The sequence below is a fragment of the Grampus griseus genome (assembly GCF_964374135.1).
Source record: "Grampus griseus genome assembly, chromosome: 16".
In the NCBI taxonomy this organism is placed as follows: domain Eukaryota; kingdom Metazoa; phylum Chordata; class Mammalia; order Artiodactyla; family Delphinidae; genus Grampus; species Grampus griseus.
The window spans coordinates 85216999-85222998 of NC_139010.1; positions in this window are offsets into that span (position 1 = coordinate 85216999).

The following is a 6000-nucleotide window of genomic DNA, read 5'->3' on the forward strand; positions in this document are numbered from 1 at the left end:
TATTTATGATTTTAAAGATACAGCATGTCCTTAAAAGAAAAAATTGATATGACAACCTCTGTCACCTTACCGTGCGTCCCACAAAGCTCTGAGCCTTGACATTTAAGGTGCCATCTGACCTCACAGCAACCCAGTCAGGTGGGAGGATGGGAGGATTACTGCTCTTTTTTAAAAAAAAAATAAGAGGAGGGTACAGTTTACTGAAGTAAAGGGAATTTGGAGACATAAAGGGACTCGACGGGAAGGAGCCACCTGCAATCCACAGAGCAGGTGAAGGATTCGTGTGGGGAAGGTGTAAATGGCCCAGTACATCCCAGCAAGCTACAGACGACCCACCGGTAAGTGGACAAGAATGGGCACCTCACAAACGACAAACCCAAAAGGCCAGTGAGCACGTGAGAAGATGCTCCAGCTCCCACGGGGAGGGAGTTCCAGCTGAGACAGTGAAAGACCGTTTCTGTCTCAAGCTGCGACCACTGCCGGTCCTGTAGGTTCTCCAGTCTGTGTTTCAGCGTCCCCACCCCAGACTGCTCACCTCCACCCTCACGGCCCCGCACTGCCTTCGTCTCCATCCTCTGGTCGCCTGGTCATCCCTGCAAATGGCTTCAGGGCCCCGTCCCCTCTCCCAGCACAGCACCCACCTGCTTTCCCCCGCCCCCCCCACACACACAGGGCACCACGCCTGCATCCAAGCAGCAAAGCAGAAGAGGGGACACGCCATGCAAACTGGTTTCATTTTCAGCTCGTGACCGCTCACTCCAAGGGGCCCTGGGGGCACTGCTCCGTTCCCCAGGCTCCTGGGCCCCAAGTGTCTGTTCAGTCCTTGCCCAGGGAGGAGGAGTTGGGGTGATGCCACCCGCCCTGCTCTGGATAGAGGATGCGCTCGGAAGGACGCAGACTCCCATGGCCAGCAGGCCTAAGTGTCCGTTCCCCAGGCCCAGGTGGGCTCTGGGGGGTGGAGGGGGCCCTGGGGGTGTCTAGGTCTGGCCAGCACGGTCCCAGAAGACAAGCAGGAGGCTGGAGCTACCGTCCGGCAGGGCAGCAAGCAGCGGTGACCCCACCGCCAGGGACCTCAGTTGAGAGGCCCAGCATCCCCAGAGCCCCAAGGGACAGTCAGTGTGAGTGCAGCCCAGGCAGCGCCCGCTCTGCACTGACCCTTTAGGTCGGGACTGTCACTGGGGAGGAGGGGCTGGAGGAGGTGTGACGGTGGCCCAGCCAGGGCCAGTGGAGGGCATTCTGCGTGGCCCGGAAATGATTTTGAAAAGCCTCAGGTGGGGTCTCACAGGGGAAAGGAAGAGCTGCCCTGGGGACGGAATATGCACGTCATTTGTTTCCCTAGCGCCCTGGTGCTGCCGCTGGGGGGGGGGCCAGACATGAACGTGCGTGACCCTGACCGCGGGGGCCAGAGTCTTTAGGAAGGGATGATCCTTCCCTTCTAGACTCGGGCGTCCTCGCAGAAACGCTATCCTGGGACGCAGAGCCGGCCCCCGATTGCACGGTTCTGCTTCCCGTCCTCTTCCAGTAAAACATGGGCTTTTCCACGAGGTCCCAGTGATGTCTGGGCTGTGGCAGGCTGCTTTTCGGAGCGGCCGGCGTGACGAAACACTTCGAGCTGTAAACAGTGTGCTCTCACTGTGTGCTCCCACTGGGTCTGGTTTGTTCCAGCTCCCGTCCCCGGTGGTGCTGGAGAAACAGGATCCTTTCTAAGGAGAGGCTGCACTCGGATGAGAGCCTGCCCTTGCCTGAAATGTTCAAAGCAGGGCAAGGCTCCAGAGCAGAGGCGTGCTCCTACGAGCTTGGGCCACGGGCCGGGGCGCTGGGCGGGGCTGGGTTTCTGCCCCTTTTCCATGAAGCACTAGCTCAGCTGCTCCTCAGCTGGGAGGGGTGGCAGGCCGCGCCGTGTGTAATGACAAGCACAGTGGCCAGGGGCCCACACGCCAAACACACGATGTCTGCGGCCCCGCCCATGGGGAGGAGCTCATCTCAGCGCTCAGGCCCAGCAGGCACAACTCAGACCGTGAGCCCAGGTCCAGGAGCTCAGCCTCCGGCCCCCTCCCCGTGCCCACCTTCCCCGGCACACCAGGGGCCCAGGGAAAGGGACTAGGGGGACTAGGGGGCCTCTAAGGGGCTGAGCTGATGCTCTCAAATGCCCTGAACCGCTGGACTGGGAGCAGCTGCAGGGTCAGGCCGTCACGTGGATGCAAAATGCTGAGCCCTACCTTGGTGGGAGAGGGCTGCCTGGGGTACTGCCCTTTGCCAGTGGTGAGGGGGACAAAGGCGCCCCCTGCCTGAGGTTTTACAAGGAGACTGAGGCCCGGAGAGGTCCAGTGATGAGCTGGGATTTGAAAACAGGCCTTCCTGGCTCCAAGGCCTGGTCTCACCGCACGTTGTTATCCCTAAAAAGACAGGGTCTATGGGGGCAGTGGTACAGCTAAGGTGACCAGTCTGAAAAGCCTGGGGACCGCTGGCTGGGGAAGTCCAGGCTGCATCCGTCAGACCAGGGACTGAAGGGAGCTGGCTGGATCCCAGAAGAGCAGGCAGAACCCGGCCACCAGGCAGTGGCTCTGCCCCTAGTGGAAGCCCCTGGCTGCACCCAGGGTGGCACAGCTCTCACCCAAAGCACTGAGACATTGCCCCCAGAGCCCTGCCCTGCTTAGCCAGGCCTGGTCCCTGCATCCCAGGGAACAGGGGAGCTCTTTCTGGAATTCACCAGAGGGACCAGGTGGGGCTGCGCAGGGAAGGCCACGAGGCCATTGCTCAGCAGAAGATGCTGAGCCCAGGTTGCAGGGGACAGGGCTGACTCGGGTGACCGGGTGGGTCGGGGCATGCTATTTGCCGAGTCTGGAATACAGAGGAGCCACTGAGCGGGAGGGGCGTGGGCAGGGCGCTTCCCTTGGGGCTGCAGATGCTGGACGTGTCTCGGAGCACACATCCGAGTGCAGGCTGGACACGGACTTGGGGGCCACTAGGATACGGCAGGCTGGACGGGAGCACAGCTGCTGGACGCCACAGGTCCAGAGGGCACGTGTGTGGACGAGAGACCAGGACAGGGAAGGGGGCTGTGGATCTGAGCCAGGGGCCCAGGCACACGCGGGCAGAGGGAGGTGGGCCAGGTCCCCCAGCCGCCGGCGCAGCTGGCCCAGAACTCTGGCAAGGGCCACGTCCTTCAGCTCGAGGCCGGGCACCTGAAGCCACAGGTAATTCTGGGCTTGGACCAGCGGCAGAACCACCCCAGCCCCCGCGACGTTTCCACTTCACCCCTGGACGCGCCATCTGCCCACTGGGGATGGAGTCAACCTTGGAGGCTGCCCCGCCCTCCTGCCCGAGGCACCAACTCCCTTTAGCCCCGGGGAGCTGGCCCCTCCCTGGCCTCTGGGACAAGCTGCCAGGTTTGCTCCAAGGGCACACTCAGCTCTAAGCCACTCACTGCCTCCCTCGGGGCCTTTGGAGAGATGGCTTTGGATGTCCCTCCTCCTGCTACATCCTTCCCTCCTGTGGGCACATCTCAGAGAGGTTTTCAGGTTTCCATACCTGAGTGGGATAAAGGAAGGGGAAACACAGAGAGAAAGAGACACGGGTGTTCTTAGAGCCACCCCCCTTTTCCAATCTGGTAAGTGGATATAATCCTATGAGTACACGCTTCACAGAGTTCTGGTGAGGACTGGAGAAAGGATACAGGTCCTTGCTGGGGACACAGTAACATCTGTGATGGCAAGAGTGACAGGGCAGCAGCGGCAGTGGGTGCGGGGGAGTTCCCTGGTGGCCTAGTGGTTAAGATTCGGGCTTTCAGTCCCTGGTCGGGCAACTGAGATTCTGAAAGCCATGCGGCGTGGCCAAAAACAAATGAAGACTGATGGGGCTGTAACCCTGCGCTGAGCTGCTCCAGGCGCCTGCCGGGTCCTGGGCTCACAGGTGCTGACTCTGAGGGTCTGGACGCTGCTGGGCTTAGAAAGACCAGCTCCCCTCCTTCCAGGATGTGCGGGTCTCGTGCACAGGCGGATGCCTTTGTGTAGCAACGGGCTTAGATGCCTGATAAAGTGCCTGATAGGTGTTTAATCAGCGCGAGATCTTCTTATGCAGCCTCCTTTGTGTTTCAAACCTATCAGCTCAGTGACCTTGGAGGGGGAGGCTCTTGTCAAGGTCCCGGTCCTGACTCCCGAGTGCTGAGCGTTTCTCTGCGTGACAGTAGGGACCGTTTTCCCACGTCCTTGCACTGGGGCAGCCTCCGCTAGTACCCTGGGCACCCGGCGGCTTTGCTCTCGGGTCCGCGAGGCCCGCGTGCGCTCTCACCTTTAGATGAAGCTGCCTTTCCCAGGCCCGGCATCCGTGAAGGACCGCCAGGCCAGGGGTGGGGGGAAGGCGGGGGCGTGCCAGAAACTGAAGGTGGCTGGAGGAAGCAGTTCCCCCTTCTGACGGGTCTTCCCTGAACAGGGAATTCCTCTCCCTCCTTTCATTTTATTTTAGTTTTTTGGCTGCACTGCGAGGCTTATGGGATCTTAGTTCCCCGACCAGGGATGGAAATGCCCCCAGCAGTGGACGCCCTTAGTCCTAACCACTGGACCACCAGGGAATTCCCACGTGACTGATACTTTTTGAAGATACTTAAGAAAAACCTTTTGTTTATTATTTATACTGAAGTTTAGCTGATGTACACTGTTATGTAAGTTTCAGGTGTACAATATAGTGATTCACAATTTTTAAAGGGTAGATGATACTTTTTGACGACTGGGTTTGCCCAGCGCTGTGTGAGTTTGCCCAGCGCTGTGTGAGTTTGCCCAGCGCTGTGCGATGGTTTGCCCAGCGCCGTGTGATGGTTTGCCCAGCGCTGTGTGAGTTTGCCCAGCGCTGTGTGAGTTTGCCCAGCGCTGTGCGATGGTTTGCCCAGCGCTGTGATGGTTTGCCCAGCGCCGTGTGATGGTTTGCCCAGCGCTGTGTGAGTTTGCCCAGCGCTGTGTGAGTTTGCCCAGCGCCGTGCGATGGTTTGCCCAGCGCTGTGTGAGCTTGCCCAGCGCTGTGTGAGTTTGCCCAGCGCTGTGCGAGTTTGCCCAGCGCTGTGCGAGTTTGCCCAGCGCCGTGTGATAGCTGGCACTATTGGATGCCGCTGCTGCTAATGAAGATAACATAAAAAGCCAGTTGGGTGCCCCCCACCCATCGGTTTAGGTGAGGACTGCTCAGGAGACTGCTGTTCAGGGTCCCACCAGACAGCGGAGGAGACTCGGACCACACCCCTCAGGTGAGCACCCCGTACCTTCCTATGGTTCAGGTGCAGGAGGGGCGTTGGGAGCGGAGCCAGGAGACAGGGCAGCCAGTGCCCCGACGGCTGTGACGTTTAGCCCCTGGACATCTTCTCAGGTCAGATTGGTCTCCGTGGAGACGGGGGTCCCGGTGCCCGGGGGGCATTCCTCGCTCACTCCTGTGCCCCTGGAGAGCATAGGGACTTTATAGGTCACAGGGTCACCCAGGCCCTGATACTGCAGCCCCGGCCTCACTCCCGCCAGCTGCCCAGACCAGCGGCTTCCAAACCCGGTGGCACAAACCCGTCGAGTGGCACATTCCCAGGGCCCACCCCAGACCTACTGATGCTTGGGGACGGGGCGAGGACTCAGCATCTGAAACAAGACTCCCAGTGACTCTGAAAGCTGCACTGAGATTTTGCACCACGCTGCGTCTCACTCCTTCAAGCCTCAAGCCTAACTCTGTTCGTCCAGGTGAAGCTGTCTCCAGGGGCTTCTAGCTCTTGACACGTCTCGGGGAAGACATGATGTGTGAGAAATACAGAGGTCACGGGAGCACTGAGGGGCAGCACTGATGGCCCTATAGGGACTCCCTGAGGACGTCCATTGCAGAGCATACCAGGAAGGATGCCCGTCCCGGGGCCTGGCACGAGGACACCAGCGGGCATATCCACACCAGGTCCTGGGGAAGGTGCCCGCAGGCGCGGCCCCGGTGGTGAGGGGGCCTCGTCCATCTCTCCCCACCTCTTCCCCTTGTCCCATCCTC